Raw genomic sequence first — 18,834 nt, 5'->3', positions numbered from 1 at the left:
CAGAATGAAATACCACTTGTTTCCTCATGGAAATTTTATTGAGAATCTGTTATGTGAATTGGAATTCTAACTAAATCACATTCAGTCTTTGGCAGAGATGGTCAAGTCTTTCCTTGAACATGTGAAGACGCAGAGAGGACTGTGCACAGAGTACTCAGGCACTTTGTGCACTAGCTGTTGAACTCTGATAGTGCTCACACAAGTGCTGAAATCCTCTGACGGTGTATGTCCTAGCTGACTGAAAAAACAACTCAAGTAAAATAGCCCACTGATTTATTTGTCCATTAAAAATTACTAATGGGAGGAGGGCTGGGTGGTAGTGTATCAAGTTAGTGCACATGGCAGGAAGCACAAGGCCATCATAAGGATCCCAGGTCAAGTCCCCGGCTCCTTCAAGAGCAGTGAAACCCTTCTTCAGGTATCTGTCTTTCTCTTTCCCTCTCTTTATTCACCTCCCCTCTCAATTTCTCTCTGTCCTATCCATCACCAACAACAGCAATGGCAACAATTGCAACAAAGGCATTAAAATGGGAAAAATGACCTCCAGGAGCAATGGACTTATAGTGCAGGCACTGAGCCCCAGGGATAATCTTGGAGGCAATATATATATATATATATATATATATATATATATATATTATATATATATACATACTAATTTAACGTTTATTCTGATACTTCTCACAGGTACCTGTTATTTTGGGTTTCTGTTTGTTTTGTTTTTTACAATCCAACCTCTAGATAAATCATTTTAAAATAAATGGCCAATAGTAGTATAAAATACTTCTAAAATGTCCAGTACCCTTTTTTCCCCTTATATTCTTTAGAGTAGATTCTTGGATGTCACCTGAATGAAGTTCATGATGTCCATGAACTTGAGTGGGGAAACCAAAACACCTTTGTTTTTGTTGATCTCCAACTGAAATTTAGAATTTCCTCTAATTAGAAATACAGATGACAAACTAAAGTAGTATTATTAGTACCAGGAATTTTTCACCAAATGCAAAGAAATCATAGATATGTTCAAAGCACATAGTCTGTGGCATATCCTCAAACTATCAATAGTTTATTCTCAGCATCACTTAAAAACTTGTTAGTTGGGGCTGGGTGGTAGCACAGCGGTTTATGTGCACATGGAGCAAAGTACAAGGGCCAGCATAAGGATACTGGTTCAAGTCCCCGGTGAACACAAGTGGTGAAGCAGATCTGTAGGTGTCTATCTTTTTCTCCCCCTCTCTGTCTTTCCCTCCTCTCTCCATTTCTCTCTCTCTGTCCTATCCAACAACAATGCCAGCAATAACAATTATAACAATATGACAATAATAACAGCAACAAGGGCAACAAATATGGGAGGAGCTGGCCTCCAGGAGCAGAGGATTCATGGCACCGAGCCCCAGTGATAACCCTGGAGGCAGACACACACACACACACACACACACACACACACACACACACACACACACACACACACACTTCACAGTTTTCTCCTCACAGTGAAATGATTTGTAAATACAAGCAAACCTTCTATATGTATTAAACCTATTTACTAAATCATCTGATGTTTTTAGTATTTCGATAAAATGCTTTTCCCGTGTAATCCTACAAATTTCGTAAACATATACAAGAGTTATTTTGAGGAGTATATAGACTTCACCAGTTAGATCATTAACTTTTACTTCAAGTTCCTTCCCATCAGCCCTTGCAAACCCTTTCAGTTTTTATATGTCTAAACATACTCACAAGATTGTTTTTCCCCCACCAGGATTATTGCTAGGATTCAGTGCCTGCACAGTGACTCCAGAGCTCCTTGTGCCACCCCCCCCCCCTTCTATTTTTCTGATGAAGATTGAAAGAAATAGATAGAGGAAGATGGACACCTGGAGTAGTGCCTTGCTGCTCAGGAAACATCTCCTCTGAGGCTTGCACTATGGCCCTTGAACACGGTAACCTGTGTGCTCTGCCAGATGCTCCATCAGCTGACAGTTAAACAGGTTTTTGCTTTGATCTCATCTATAACTTTTCTTTCAAGCCTGGTGTCACGTGAGGTCACTCTGGAAGAAAGTGCAGGTAGCCAAGAAGTGGAGACGCAGGAGACAGAAGGGGGCAGGGTATGACAGACTTGGTGCCAGAGTCTCACGGTTCAGTCTCTCCTGTTGAATCTGACAGAGGGGTAGCCTATCTTCTTTCACGTTCAATGTCATAAAATTCTATACATAGGTAACATTTGAACTGGAGTTGGTGTATTGCACCAAAGTAAATGACTCTGGTGTGTGTGGGGGTGGGGAGAATACAGGTCCAGAAAGGATGACAGAAGACCTAGTAGGGGTTGTATTGTTATATGGAAAACTGGGAAATGGTATGCATGTACAAACTATTGTATTTACTGTCTAATGTAAAAAACATTAATCCCCCAATAAATAAATTTTAAAAACAAGTATTAAATAACTACCACTGGAACCCTGATTGAAGCCTGTGACACTCCAGCTTTCAGAGGCTAGGCAAAAATAAATAAACAAATAAATAAATGTCACTAAAGAGATTGGGGAGATTCTTGTCAAGTAGCAGAAACATCAAAAGGGTTGGTGCCACCGAAGTGAAGAGAATATAGGTCTCACCAAGGAGACTGATCCTGTCAAGTGAGAATCCCAGATGAAAGTATAGATGATTGTCAATAGAAGCACTAACTGTGAGAATATGTGAGCCGTGGCAGCCCCCAAGAGACCCTCTACATGCAGTAGCAGGAAAGGGAGATTTCCCTGAGTGGCTTCAGGACCAAAGAAGTGTGAGGAAGTGGAGGCAAAAGTCTATGTGTTTGACAGTTTGGTCAAGGACTGCTATCAGGGGGAGGAGAAAAATATATCTGTAAGTGGCTAAAAGAGTCAAATGTCAAAGGAAGACTTTTGAAGAGAGGTTCTAGAGCTTTCTCTATGGTGAAAGGACTCATCTAATGCTGATGAAGTTGGAGCAAACAATAGTGAAAACCATTTTTACTTGATTTTAATTAGAGAGTGATACAGAAAGACACAGAAAGAAAGACCAGAGAACTATTCAGCTTCTGGGCATTAAACCTGGGACCTCAGAGCCTCAGGAATAAAAGTCTTTTGCATAAAAAATATGCTTTGAAGTGCAGATGTCTCAAAGGATCCTGGTTCGAGCCCCCGGCTCCCCACCTGCAGGGGAGTTACTTCACAGGCGGTGAAGCAGGTCTGCAGGTGTCTGTCTTTCTCTCCCTCTCCCTGTCTTCCCCTCCTCTCTCTTTCTCTCTGTCCTATCCAACAATGACAACATCAATAACAACAACAATAACTACAACAATATAAAAACAATGGCAACAAAAGGAAATAAGTAAATAAATATTTTTTTAAAAATCATTAAAAATATGCTGTGTACCAGCCCCTAGGCAATAATTCGTAAGTCATGTGCATGATGATGCAATGTGTAGATCACCTACAGAGGACACCTGTGGGTATCAGTTAGCGTACCCTGATACTTGGATGACAAGTCACCTCTAAGTGCTGAAAGTGGAAACATTTTTAAAAATTTTTATTATTTATTTAATATTACGAGATAACAGGGGTATAACTCCACACCGTTCCCACGACCAGAGTTCTATATTCCTATTCCCTCCATTGGAAGTTACAGTAGTTCTCCTAAGGTTGCAGATAGGGGGTAACTCTTATTTCTACAACTCTCTGTTATAGTTGTAGACATTTGCCCGTTGTTTGCCATGGTCCCATCTTATCTTCCTTTTCAAGTCACACGTACACCTACCACTGCTTCCAAATGCCCCTCCCTTTATCTCTTTTCTCTTTGGGTCTTGATGGAGTTGGAATTCAGAGTCCACTGGTCATCTTCCATTATCATTTCTCCTGTGGGAGTATGGACCAGAATTCTGTATGGGCTGCCGATGGTGGGAGTTCTGGCTTCTGTAATTGCTTCTCTGCTGGATGTGGGTATTGACAGGTGGATCCACACCCCAAGACTGTTTTTGTCTTTCTCTAGTGGTGTAGGGCTCTGGGGACGTGAAACTTGGGGACACATTGCTTAGGTTGTCTGTCCAGAGAGGGTAGGATGGAGTCATAGTAGAGTCTATAGTTGGATGGCTGAAAGGTGGCAAGATATATAGCAAGACAGATTGTTTAATAAACAGGTAGGAATAGAGCAGATGAAATTAGGGATATCTGAGTGGAAAGACGCTAGGAAATCTGTTTTGCTGATGTTCCAAGTGGTCTTTCACTATTGTAGCTACTGCTTGAGTTTGATAACTAACATGAAGTTGGACAAAAAATATTGTCTGAAAAGATGGTGTCAGAGCTGAGAACAGGACCAGAACGTTGGATAAGGGTAGGCAGAGAGCAGCTCCCAATCTTGAAGAAAATCTATGAATTTATATATTTATGTTTAGCACAGAAGCCTGTGTGATCTCTGTGTCCCTCTCAGTCTGTGTTTGCAGTCCATGGTCACGGCTAGAAACAATCGAGGCTAAACTCATTTCAGAGCCAGCGTTCCTGGCGAGGTGGTGCAGGCTGACCCAGCCTCCCTTCAGAGAGCAGGGCGGTCCCTACCATTGCTGCTCTATCGTGAGGAAAAGGTCCTTTATAGTGAGGGCAAGGTCCTGTATAGTGAGGGCAAGGTCCTGGAGAGGCCCACAAGAGGCCTTGTAATGATGTTCCTGATGGCAGTGACCAGTTCTTCTTCTTCTTCTAGCGTTTGCCCTTCTTCCGTAGCCAGTCAACAGCATCAGGTTGAGCCTGATGTCAAGTTTTGAGACCTCCTTTGAATCTGGAGAGGTGGCAGTCGTTGACTATGTGGGTCATAGTCTGTCTGTAACCGCAGGGGCAGTTCGGGTCGTCTCTGGCTCCCCAGTGATGGAACATAGCGGCGCACCGGCCATGGCCTGTTCGCTAGCGATTGAAGAGGGCCCAATCATAACGTGCTAGGTCAAAGCCGGGTTGACGCTTGCAGGGGTCTGTGATGAGGTGTTTGTTCTTTACCTCAGCTGACTGCCAGCTCTGATTCCAAGAGTCTGGAACAGAGAAGTTCAGTGTAGGCGTAGGGGACCAGATTGGGTGACGAGACGTCAAGCGTTGGACAGGGTGGGCGAAGATATCCGCGTATATTGGCAGGTCCGGTCGAGTGTAGACATGGGAAATGAACTTAGATGATGCTGCATCCCGATGAATATCTGGCGGGGCGATGTTGCTAAGAACTGGCAGCTATGGAACCGGGGTGGAACGGATGGTTCCAGAAATGATCCTCATGGAGGAATATAATTTGGAATCGACCAAGTGGACATGGGGGCTACGGAACCATCCTGGGGCACAGTATTCTGCAGTGGAATAGCATAATGCCAGAGATGATGATCGTAGTGTGGAAGCGCTCGCACCCCATGAGGAGCTGGCCAGTCTTGCAATGATGTGATTCCTCGCGCCCACCTTTGCTGCAGTTTTTATGAGATGTTCGTGGAATGACAGGGTGCGATCGAGAGTAACGCCAAGATAGACTGGCTGGGCTTCATGCCGGATTCTCGTATCGTCAAGCTGCACATTAAGCTCACGCGAGGCCGAGGCATGGTGTAGATGGAAAACAGATGACACCGTTTTTGCATTGATGCTAGAGAGAAGGATCTGTTAGAGGTCTAGGCTCATTATATTTGTGGGGGTATCCAAGGATCTCCTAACTGGGGCCTCAGGGGATGGGGGGGGGGGTCTGGTATTAACCAAAAAGGCCATTATCTGGCTCTTATAGTCTTTTTTTTTTATCTGATGAGCTTAGACTCCAAGTGGAATCTTAATGTGAGGTCGTCAATCCACCCCTTCCCAATGTCAGTAAACACTGAAGGAGAACCTTTGATGATACCTCTATGGACATATGCCCTAAACCTGCCTCCACTACCCTCAGGGGTCATTATTTACACTCTCTTCAAAGACAAGGCGGGGTAGGGAGTACTGGGAATAGAGGCCAAAACAGGAGGGTACTTGGAATTTGTGACAGAGAATGGAATTATCACTGGAAGCATAAGAAATCAGGAATAATAGGGTTGTCAACTGTGTTACACTGATATAAAAGGCAGAAGTTTGAGAATATTTTACATCCAAATTACACACACACACACACGCACACACACGCACACACACAAACACCAAGAATGTACATAAAAACGGTGTAATATTCTTATCTACTGGTAGAATGCCTGCAGTAGCGGCAAGTGCAAATAAATCCTGAAAGGCCACAGCTGAGTACAGATATGACCGACTCCAATGAACAGAGACTCTGCCAAGATATACACACAGAAGATAAGAATGAGAACATGTGTATACTATAAAACTGCCCGATTATTTATTGGTTCCTTCCTTACATAATGGTAGGTTCATGCCAGAGGAAAAGTTTACTAGCCTTGTGATAGAAATATCAAAAAAGAGTTGACCGTTGATCACATGAGGTCAAAAGGTTTACTAGCTTCTGGCTGTGAATAAAAAAACTAAACAAGACATGTTCTGCCAAGGCATGGCTCTAAGTGTGCTGTGCAAGTTTAACAATTATATACTTGTGAACGTATTCCCACTGTGTGAATACAAGAGCTCTGGCTTTCATAACAGTGACTGTGTGTCATACTTCCAAATATTCTTCTCTAAGAAGCAGATAGGTAAGCAGTATACCCTCAGGGCTGCTTATCTTCTAGTGGAGACAACAAAGAGAATAAACCAGTTATAGTGTGTTCAAGTGATGTGGTGATATAGAAAAAAGTTAAACAGGGACGGGAGATTAGGAGGACTGAGATGTGAAATCAGGCACTCACCAAAGGTCTTCTAAGAGGATTCTGTTTCAGCAAAGATGAGCATGACCTGGAGGGAGTCAAACTCAAAGGGATCTGGATGGGGATTCTTCCAAGTAGAGAGAAAAATCAACGGCAATACTCTTAGGCAGAATGGTGCTTGGTACATGGAAAGCCAGCATAAAAGATAGAAGTTTGAGAGGAATAACAGGGATGAAAGCATGGAAGATGAAGGGGCGTAGGTGATATAGTTTTGAAACATCAAATGAAAGAATTTCTAAGTAGACTGTGTGGAATGGGGGCACTGTGAGCTGAGTTTAGGCAGATCTTGTGTGAGCTGTGTTTTACGTTTTTTTTTTTTTATTAAACTTTTCTTTCTTCTAATATTTTATTTATTTATTTATCCCCTTTTGTTGCCTTTGTTGTTTTATTGATGTCGTCATTGTTGGATAGGACAGAGAGAAATGGAAGAGAGGAGGGGAAGACAGAGAGGGGGAGAGAAGGACACCTACAGACCTGCTTCACCGCCTGTGAAGCGACTCCCTTACAGGTGGGGAGCCTGGGCTCGAACCGGGATCCTTATGCCAGTCCATTAACGCTTTGCACCATGTGCGCTTAACCCGCTGCGCTACCGCCCGACTCCTATGTTTTCTGTTTTCTGTGGGTCATGCTGACTAACACAGACAGCAACTAGATGCTGATGATAATCTATTCAAGAGGTAGCTATGGCTTGCATGACAGTGGCAGGGGTAGGACATTCTTGATAATATATATTGTCATTGCAAATTATATACTGGTTACAGATTAAATATAAAGCATGTGAATGAGGACTCTAGGGCTCTCTCATGTTCTGGTCTGGGTAACCTGGAGAGAGGGCTATGCATCTTGTTGAGAGGGGACAGACTTGTGAAATAGTTGTCTGGGAGGGAAGATCTGGAGTTCAGGTTTTGTGTTCAGTTTGAGATCCTAAAGAGTGACTACGTGGAAATATGATCTAGGTAGTTACATATATGAGTCAGATGAGAAATCCACACTAGAGATAAGTGCTTGGAAGTCATCATCATTCTAACCATTGGAAACATGAAACTTTTGAAGAGGATGTTGGAAGCCTCAACAAACAACTCCATGTCACCAACAGAGCCCTGGGCAACTACAATGTTAAAAGCAATGTTCTGCATGCCATAACCATCTTGGGCCCATTCTCCCAGAGGCACAAAGAATAGGGAAGCTTCCAATGGAGGGGATGGGATACGGAACTCTGGTGGTGGGAATTGTACTCCTCTTACCCCACAGTTCTGTCAATCTTTATTAAGTCACTAATACAAAATAATTATAAAAAAGCAATGTTTGAAGAAGAAGAATTTTAACTTCATTTACTTTGACTGATTTTCTGCTGCTATCTGCCAGCACTGCTCTAAGGTCTGGGTATATCATAAAGAGGACTAGTCCCAGGGTTGGGGAAACAGCATAGTGGTTATACAAAAGGCATTTATGCCCCAAGGCTCTGAGATCCCAGACTCAATCCTCAGTACCACCATAAACCAGAGCTGAGCATTGCTCTGGTCTTTATCTTTCTCTCTGCATCTCTCTCATTCAAAAGTAAATAAATATAACATTTAAAAAAGAAAAAGAAGAGGCGAGGCTTTCCCGTAACAGCATAATGAGAACACTTCGAATCAGCTTTAATTGAAAGAGAAGACTAGTCTCTACATTTAAGATAAATTCAGTGCTTTAAAATAATCATTTGGGCCAGTACATAGTTCAGCTGGCACATGTCTTGTTATTTACAAGGACTTAACGTCTACCCCCAGCACTACATAGAAACACTATGAGTGGCACTAAGGGGACCTCCATGGGTGATGGAGTGCTTCTGTGGTGTCTTTCCTTTGTCTCCTTTTCTCTGTCTGAAATTATAAAAAAAATGAAAGAAAATCGCAATGTGGGAGCAACAGATTTTCACATCCAAATGGGCCTGCACTGCAAAAAGGTATCATTTGAACGCAACGTTTATAAAAGAGAAACACACTTGGTAGTATAGGGCCAAGAAGTAAGTACACTTATCCCCTGACTGTTTAGCCTAGGAGATATTTCTGGGAGAAATAACCCCTTTAACTTTAAGGAGCACTAAACACCAGATGAAAAAGGGACAGGGGAAAGGAGTGAAGTAGAAAATACACATTATTTGGTATTGACAATTTTGCCAGAGAAAATACCTTTGGTTTTAAAGTGATTACCTTCAAATCCTTAGAGACACCTGTTAACACAAACGTAGACAGACATTGATGACTCTGCCTGTACCCCTTGCAGTCTGATTAAAGAGATGCAACTTGAACTTGATACCAATCCCAGCATCTTCATTTTAGGAGACGTCAGTAGCAGCTATAAGTTAAGATGAGGCAGATTTTCCCCGCTAGCTGTCAATTCTGGCTTGCACCTCAGGCCATATGGTGGTTCTCTCTCTCTTTTTTTTTTATCTCTTGTTTTCACTGCAAAGTCAGTAAAACAAGCAGAGTGTTCCTAGCAACAGGACTGTGGGTGAGAGAGGAATTGCTCCTCAGGGAAGCCAAAGGACGGTCACCTTGACAACACCCCAGTCATGTATCAAAGCCAAATGGGCCTGGCAACACAGCATCAACAGGAAAAAAGGTATTTCCCCAGAAGCTCCTGACAGCAAATTGCTTTTTATATAGAGACAGAGACAAAGAATCCACAGGTCGAGCTTCCTCAAGTTTAATGGGGTTCAGGCTTGAATTGGGGTCATCATATGATATAGCAGATGCACTACACAGGTGAGCTATTTTGCTAGTCTATCAGTAAATCATTTCTTACAACAGCGGCAGTATAGATTCAGCTACAGTTCCCCTACTATGATTTTTTTTTTTTACCTCCAGGGTTATCTCTGGGTTTCAGTGCTGGCTCTAGCATCCAGAGCTCCCAGAGGCCAGACATTCTTTTTATTTTCCACTGTATTCTAAAGGACAGAGAGAAATTAAGAGGGGGGTGAAGGAAATACAGAGAACAGAAGGGAGAAAGATAGATACCTGCAGCCCTGCTTCACCATTTGTGAAGTGTCCCTGCTGCAGGTGGGGAGGGGGGAGGGGAGGCTCGAAGCCAGGTTCCTGTGCTTAGCACTATGTGCACTTAGCCAGCTGTGCCACCACCGAGCCCCCACTATAATCTTCCGGAAGTATCTAGGTTGCCAGACTTTCCTTTCGCTGGAGTAAGCTAACAACCTCTGATCATTTAGTTTGCCCTTGCTACTACCTTCCAAATCTATCCTATCAGCCTGCAAATCTCTTTTTGTATCCTCTCTAATCCACTAGTGCCCAGATTCCTTCTAGCTCTCTTCATATCTCTCCATCACAGATAACATCCTTTCTCTGACACCGATAACCACCCCTCAGATCACTCCTACGAATCTGAATCTTGTGAGAAAGACAGACTATATTGCAGAGGCATCTTGCTGCACTCTGTGCTAACCCGGATGTAAAAGCAGCAGAGAGCAAGAGGAAAGACAATACCCAGTGCACCCAACTGTCCTTACAATGCATGTCGCTGCTCCCAATGCAACACTGGCCAACCCATGCACCTCCTCCACTGCCTCGGGCCCTGCTGTCTGCATCTTTCTTAGATGTATTTAGTTTAATCCGATCTATCTGTTTAGCAGAGGAAAAACTAAACCTAGGAAAGCATTTAGCATCCGAAAGTATATTTCTATATTTAGCAGAGGAAATTAACTTGAACTGTTTAAGGATCCAATTTAGCTACCTGGTGCAGTACAGATGTCTCAAAGCCCCTATATTTTATATCCAAGAGTAGAAGTTGACGTAGAATCAAAAGATTTATTTTCCCTAATGCATCACCACTTTACTTATTAGTAAAGTAGCTTTTAGCTACTAATAAGAAAATCCAACTAGAATTAAATAAAAAGACTCTTCACAGCATTGCTATTAGTAAATCTAGAGATATTATACATCTAAAGTTGGCCAGCTGTCCAGGCTTACCTAACACTCAGTAAGGAGCATCAAACAGTGGTGCTTTAGAGCAATCAGAGTGGACCCATCGCAACCCTAGGAAATACCCTGCCCATTGGTTTGGTGACTTCCCTGCCAGAGTTGGGCAGTGAGGAAGAAAAAGAGGGTCGTTTAAAAAGTGTTTTATTTTATTCTATTTATTTTATCTCCTCCAGGGCTTTCACTGGGGCTTGGTGCTTGCACTACAAATCCACTGCTCCTGGTGGCATTTTTTTTTTTCCTCCAGGATTATTGCTGGGCTCGGTGCCTGCACCATGAATCCACTGCTCCTGGAGGCCATTTTTCCCCCTTTTTTGTTTCCCTTGTTGTTGTAGCCTCGTTGTGGTTATTATTGCATTGTTGATGTTGTTCATTGTTGAATAGGACAGAGAAAAATGGAGAGAGGAGGGGAAGACAGAGAGGGAGAGAGAAAGATAGACAGATAGACACCTGCAGACCTGCTTCACCGCCTGTGAAGCAACTCCTCTGCATGTGGGGAGCCGGGGGCTCGAACCAGGATCCTTACGCCAGTTCCTGCGCTTTGCACCACATGCGCTTAACCCACTGCGCCACCGCCCAACCCTGGCCATTTTTTCCCCCATTTTATTGGATAGGACAGAGAGAAATCAAGAGAGGAGCTTGAGGGGGGCAGGCTGTAGTGCACGGGGTTAAGTGCACATAGTACGAAGTACAAGGACCTGCACAAAATTCCTGGCTCCAGCCCCCAGCTCCCCATGTGCAGGGGGGTCTGGAGCCTGGGTCCGTCCAGTGGTAACAAGTAAGCTTAACCAGGTGCACCACCACCTGGCCCCAGAGGGTCATGTTTGCGTGGGCAGTTTACAGTGGCTCCCAATGACAATGTGGCATGGTCTGTAGACTATAATAGAGAACCAGCACCGAGAAGCAGAAGGATAATGTGATGATTCTTTCTCTTTTTACCAAAATACCCATTTTTAACATCTCCAGTCTGAGTACTGCGGCTGGGTGGTGATTCCATAGAATGACAACCTTGACCTTGGTGCACTTGGAGAGATGGAGATGAGAGGATGGGACAGAAACAAGTATTCTGGAGTATTCCACTGCTGCTAGAGATAAGGAACTCATCGCTCATTTGAGTTTATCTTCCTCTGTGAAATCACAACCTAACTTATGGATCATTTTTTTGAAGGTTTAGTCAACCTCAAGCTCAGGTATTCATATAGTAACAAATGATTTGCACACAGCCCCTTACCCCTTTTGTCTTCTTCTTTTTAAAAGCTATTTTCTATTATCTTTATTTATTTGGATAGAGCCAGCCAGAAAGTGAGAGGAAGGGAGAGACAGAAAGAGAGAGAGAGAGAGAGAGATTGACCCCTGCATCTTCACTCTTTCTCCTTGTAGCGGTAACTGAGGGCTGGAACCCAGGTCCTTGAACTCTGTAACGTGTGTGCTTAGCCAGGTGTGCCACTACCTGGCTCCCACTCTGCCCATCACCCACCCCACCCATTTTAAAAGAATCATAGAGAGGCAGAAGAATAGAGGCAGAAAGAGTGAAAGAGACCACAGTAACAAAGTCTTCGTCCGTGCAGTGGGGCCCAGGCTTAAACCCGGGCCCTGTGCCTGGCAGAACTCCCTACCCGAGTGAGCTCTTAGATCAACCCATCGCAATGTTTCTCAGTAGGTATTCATGGAACCCCCAAAGCTTAGCTGTATTGTTATCTACTTTCACACATAGTAAGGTGAATAGGGTCAGATAGACAAAAATGGGTGGAACTAAAGTTTAAATTCCTGCAATCCATGCCATGAGAATTTTTGTCTTGTATCAGACTTACCTGGAACATTTCTACTGCAGGCTTTCCCCTCAGGTCTGATTCATTATACATTTTGTGGTCAGGGGTCCAGGGTAAGAAACTGAACAGCAAGTGGTAGAGCACCTGTTTGAGCATATGTGACAATGCTCAAGGACCCAGGTTCAAGCCCCCAACCCTCACCTGTAGGGCAAAAGCTTCACAAGCAGTGAAGCAGGGCTGCAAGTGTCTGTCTCTCTCCTCCTTGATCTCTTCCCCATCCCTCCTGATTTCTCTCTGTCTCTATCCAATAAACAAGTTCCTATTTCCAATAGGCTTCAGTTTTCTCACTTGTAAAATTAAAGTGGATAGGTGATTTCTAGCTCAGAATCTCTGAGTATACTTCATCTTTAAACATAACAACTTCACTCACAGTCTTATATGTTTATATAAAGATCTTTGAGTATTGGTGTTGTGGAGGTATTACTTTAAAGATCACATAACGTGTTGTTCAGTGCACACGTGTTCATCCCTATCCCATGAGGAAATGAGAGAACTAGATATTTTAAAGTGTAATTATCCATAAAGCCCAGGTTGGGACTGAATAACTTTTCAGACTCTGGGTTTTTGTTTATATTCTCTGACAAGGAACGTATCACTTCAGTTTTTCTTCCTCTGTGAAGTCCCAGTCTAACTTACTGGTCATCAAGCATCCTGCACTAGTTACTAGTTCTAAACCACTTTTTATTAGCCATGGTTTTATTTTTCTGACACCCTCCTCCCCCCCCCCCCCCCGCCCCAGAGAGAGGAAAGCAAGTCTGAGGGGGCATTGCCAAACAAGTCCGGCCACTCAGTGGACAGGTTTCCAGATAAGAAGGACTGAAGGACTTCCCATGGGCGTGAGGGAAATAGTACACGCCATCTGGGAAGCACCAGGAAATCACTTGTTTTTTAAACAACAGTGAGGTCCTGGGGCTGACTCTGTGAGGCTCAGAGGCCCACCCACAGCTGTGGAGACATTGATAAAGGGTGAGGGTAGAGTTCATGAGGAATTGCTGGTCCTACCTGAGTCTTCATAATGAGTTGTGTTTAGCTTTCTCTTCACGGGGCATGAAGTCTTTCAAGAGGCTGCTGGATCAATGGCTTCATAGTGGAAATCTAGGAGCTCCTTGGAGTGTAATCAGAGCAGACGGCAGCCTGGGAACAACATTGCTGGACAGGTAACAGGCGGGTTCCCTGTACTGGTGTATGTGTCTATGTTGGCAGCACAATTTTGGGCCACTTAAGTTACTCTGACCTTCCTTTTTAAGGCATCTTCTAGTCATGAGTCAATTTGCATGACTTTTTTTCTCTTTTCCTTCCTTCCTTCCATCTTAATCCTCCTCCTCCTTTTCCTCCTGCTTCTCCTCCTCCTCCTCCTCCTCCTTCTTTTGTCATAACTGAGAATTCATGTCTTGGGTTAACTTTTCCAGACAGAAACAAAACCAGGGAGAAACATCACAGAATTGAAGCTTCCTCTAGCACATAGCAGTCCCAAGTGGTGTGTGTGTGTGTGTGTGTGTGTGTGTGTGTGTGTAAGGGGAAGGGGATTTGAACTTGGGTTGCTAGCATAGCAATGCAGGAATCCTGCCAGGTGAGTTATTCTGTGTGACTTCCTTTTTTATTTGCTTTACTTAAAAAAAAATGCCACCAGGGTTATTGTTGGGGCTCAGTGCAGACTGCATCTGTATAATTCTTCAACAAGCAGGCACTGAACCCCAACAATAACCCTGGTGGCAATTTTTTTATTTGATAGGACAAAGAAAAATTGAGAGAGGAGACGACGATAGGGAGAGAGAGAGAGAGAGAAAAAGACACCTACAGTCCTGCTTCATCGCTGGTGAACCTCCCCCCCCCACTTAGGTTACAACTGGGAATTTGAACCCAGATCCTTGAGCATGGTCACATGTGCTCAACTGGTTAGTGATGTAGTATGCTCAGCCACTACATCACTCCCTGCCACCCCCTGAGCACTCGCGTGTAGCTGTGACCTGTAGGAAGAGAAATCATGTACCATCAAAGGGCACGGCATAGACATTGGGCCAGAGTGAAGAGTGTGTTCAAGCAGAGTGAACAGCAGTCAACTCCGTGAGACTCTTTTAGGATATTCGCCTTAAGAAGTAGCTTTTTCTTCCCTCCCTGCCCCGCCCTCCTTCCATCTCGCAAATGCATCCTCTTACCTATGAGTCAGAGAAGGATAGAAAGAACAGAACATTCAGTAATTGCACACTGTGCATTTTCACCTCTTGACGGCCATGTTGTGTTTATGTCAGAGCAGGGCCGGCTGTGCCATGTATGGCAAGAGAGGAACTAGCTATTGTCTCAACTCCCGGAAAGACCTCTGGGGTTATTTCCAAACAGTAGAATTCAAGCAACTACCTCCTACTCATGAATGAGAGGATAAGGGTTGGGAAGGAAACCAGGAGACATGCTAGAGATTAAGGTCTTGAGCATTCTGCAGAGGAGAAGTTTCATGATGTGTGGTTAGATGGGTCTCTGATTTGCTCTATTCTGTTCTATGTTGAAACACTATTTGGGGGGCTGGTGGTGGCGCACCTGGTTGAGCACAGGTTACAATGTGCAGGGACCCGGGTTTGAGTCCCCAGTTCCCACCTGCGGGGGGGGGGGGGAGCTCTGTGAGTGGGAAAGCAGTGCTACAGTTCTCTCTCTCTCTCCCTCCCTTTCTGTCATTCTCTTCCCTCTTGATTTTCGGCTGTCTCTATTCAATAAATGAAGAAAGATAATAAAAAAGAGAAACTATTTACTATTTTTTTTCTCTCTCTCTTTTTTTTTTTTTTATCAGAGCACAGCTCATCTCTGGGTCATGGTGGAGCCTCAGGCATGAGAGTCTCTTTTCATAACTATTATGCTATCTACTCCCGCCCCTATTTTGTTAGTTTTATAGAAAGACCACACCACTTCATAGCAGCTCTGTTTTTCCTAACACAAAAGTCTGGCATTTCTCATCTTTCATTTTTGAATCATACATGTAATCTACCCATAGCATATGAGACTACATCTACCCATTTTTAAGCCCCCACAATCCATTCCTCCCCCCACTCCCTCTTCTGGATTATCTCACAGAGGTGTACAGTAAATTCTTGGTCAAAAGTATGTACTGATTCTTGATAGCACCTTTCACCTGAGTACATACAGATAAGAAGAAATCCAGATTCTGACTCCCCATCTTATTCTTTGTCAGTAACATGAGAGTGGAAGCCATGTGACACAAAAGATTAAGGTGACTGGCTGGGTTCCACTGACTTTGCAGTTACTTGGCAGATATTTTCCTCGGAATCTATACAAGAGCAGAGCAATTATTTGGTATAGTTTTTTTTTTTTCTTCAGTATATCGTAAATGCCTGGAATTCACTAGTTTTAACCCTGAGTCAATCAAAAGATGAAAATGTCCAGAAACTTTCTTGGAACAGTTAGAATCTTTTGGAAAGGGCCTTGCTGTTGCTGCTAGAGTATTTAATTATTCGGCTCAGGTGAAGAATCACTGAAACACACAGTGGAAGAAAGCACCTCGATTCAGCAGCAGGAGAGAGACACTGGGGTTAGCAGTGCTTGCAGCTGCAAACGGCATACATTGGGATCGGGGCAGCTGCTGCTGATAAGAGGAACATCCCCATTCACATCTGTCTGTGGGAATTAAGATGGCAGCCGGCAATGGTACAGGTGTTGGGATTAAAATCAGAACAGCTCCACGGACTTCACTGCAGTATGTTGACTGCCTGCTGCAGATTTCTCAGTCATATGCAGGGTTCTAGGTGACAGGATTTGCTCTTCTACTGTCAAATATTTACAGGGTCACTTTAGCATTTTATGTAGAACCCCCAATAAAAAGGGGAGACAGTGAAGAGGAATTGTTCTTTGCCTGTGCGACTATTTTTTTTTTTCTGGATTGATCCAAATATGAATGGACATTCAGCCGGGGCTCTTTTCCTTTTTTTTTTTTTTTGGTGGGGGAGGGGCTCTTTTTCTACCACACGTTGTGTGCTGAGCACCATTGCTGAACCCCACCAGAGACGACCCGAACTGCCCCTGCGGCTCCAGACAGACTATGACCCACACAGTCAACGACTGCCACCTCTCCAGATTCAAAGGAGGTCTCGAAACTTGACATCAGGCTCAACCTGACGCTGTTGACTGGCTACGGAAGAAGGGCAAACGCTAGAAGAAGAAGCTGAACCCCAGTGTTCTTTGATGAGTTCAAGTGTTTTTTTCTTTTAATTTTTTAATCTTTATTTATTAATAGAGACAGCCAGAAATGGAAAGGGAAGGAGATGGAGATGACAGAGAGGGGGAGAGAGAGAGAGAGACCTGCAGCCCTACTTCACCATTCATGAAGCTTTCCCCCTGCAGGTGGGGAGCAGGGACTCTAACCTGGGTCCTTGTATACTGTAACTTGTGCACTCAACCAGGTACGCCACCACCCGGCCCCTGAGGAGTTCAAGTTTTTACCACTTGTGGTGTGGTGTGTGTCTCCATTACAGTGTACACTGCCTGTGCCAAAGGCAAATCTTCTCAGTTTGTCTCAATTTCCTGAGTATCTGCACATCTCAACGCCAGTGTGGAGGCTGCAATAAGGCTCCCTGAGTGAAGTGTGTCTTTGTGTGTGTGTGTCTCTGTGTGTGTGTGTGTCTAGACTCCCAATTCACAAGTGATTCATCTGCCCAGCATTTTAACTCACGTTATATGGTTCTAGACATGGTGACTAAAAATAATAGTAATAATAATAATAAGCCCTGAAATTTCAGTTGTTTTCCAAAATATTATCACATAAAAGCTAAACTTAGGGAGTCGGGCTGTAGTGCAGCGGGCTAAGCTCAGGTGGCGCAAAGCACAAAGACTGGCATAAGGCTCCCGGTTCGAACCCAGCTCCCCACCTGCAGGGGAGTCGCTTCACAGGCGGTGAAGCAGGTCTGCAGGTGTATATCTTTCTCTCCTCCTCTCTGTCTTCCCCTCCTCTCTCCATTTCTCTCTGTCCTATCCAACAATGACAACAACAATAATAACTACAACAATAAAACAACAAGGGCAACAAAAGGGATAAAATAAATAAATAAATAAAAAGCTAAACTTAAAATCTCAGGTTTCTAGAGATACCTGCATTGAAGACATTTGCTAAATGCTATGGGATTATGAAGGCTCAAGTACCTTTCTTTTAATTAGGTTTATTCTCTTTATTTTGAGGTTAATACTAGCCATTTTAATTAAAAAATCACTAGGGGGAGGCATCATTAATAAAGCCAATGTTCTGTAAAATATTTTGACAGGGTATCAAATTCAGAATTACAAGTGTGGAAGAAACTTAAGAGTCACATAAATGGGGCTGATTTCAGGGCGTTTCTAGTACAGAACTTCCACAGTCTCCAAGAGGCAATGTGTACTGATTGGGCAGAAGAAATAATAAAAGCAGGTGCGGAGCCAGGGGCTCAAACCGGGATCCTTATGCCAGCCCTTGCACTTTGTGCCACATGTGCTTAACCCACTGCGCTACCGCCCGACTCCTCATAAACCAATTTTTAATGGGACTCATGGCACAGGTCCCAAGCATTTGATAATATGTCAGTGTCCATTGAATGCTTAAATATGCGTCAATGCTTTGCAGTGCCCATTGGCTTGTCACGTATTCCACGAATCCTACACCCCTGGAACCATTACAGTCCTTACGTTGTGGATGATGGTTCACACAATTGTTACATGTATGTCTCAGACACACAAAGCCACCCAGCATGCGGTGGCATGATGGAGTTGGGGTTCCATCTCAGTCAATGTGATTTATGGATCCGTCAGCCTAATTACTCTGCTTCCTGGAAGCCAATAAAAGCACCACATGACTATGTGGCAGCTCGTAAGTAGTTTAGCCTGTTCTGTATCCAGATGTAGTAAAGCAGAAAAATGTGCTAGAGCTGGCTTTACACAAGCATGTGGCCATCATCTTTGCCAGGTGCATTATCCCAAGTATCCTGCAGGCATTTGAGAAGGTTTAAAGTATTTGAATGTGCCTTGCCAGACATCCATGGAGAATAGTGTCCTAGGCAAACCAATCAGCTGACAGCATTCTGAATTATTAGGCAGGGAGGGAAAGAGAGAGAGGCAGCCCATTTGGGTAAAAGCAACCGTTGATGTGTCAATAATAATTGCCAAGCTAGTGTGGAGTCAAAGTACTGAATTCTTTGCTGTGGAGTCCTTAACAGGCCTGAGTGGTATTTTGAATTGGTGTTCCCGCTCC

The 18,834-nt window shown here is 43.8% G+C and overlaps 1 protein-coding gene across 7 annotated transcripts in view; it reads left to right on the top strand.

The window, feature by feature from the left end:
• Window positions 1-18,834, top strand: part of ADGRF5 (adhesion G protein-coupled receptor F5) — a 137,197-nt gene that overhangs the window by 30,439 nt on the left and 87,924 nt on the right. Inside the window, exon 1 of one of the 7 annotated variants that reach the window (XM_060188715.1) lies at window positions 13,509-13,774. The exons of the other annotated variants lie outside the window; for them this stretch is intronic. The gene's annotated coding sequence lies outside the window, so the exon portion shown is untranslated. Of the gene's footprint in view, window positions 1-13,508; window positions 13,775-18,834 lie in introns of those variants that run through there. 7 annotated transcript variants of the gene reach the window in all.

Source organism: Erinaceus europaeus, chromosome 4 (genome assembly GCF_950295315.1).
Source record: "Erinaceus europaeus chromosome 4, mEriEur2.1, whole genome shotgun sequence".
NCBI classification, from domain to species: Eukaryota; Metazoa; Chordata; class Mammalia; order Eulipotyphla; family Erinaceidae; genus Erinaceus; species Erinaceus europaeus.
The sequence above is the reverse complement of the archived record's forward strand: the minus strand, read 5'-3'. Positions and strand labels throughout refer to the sequence as shown.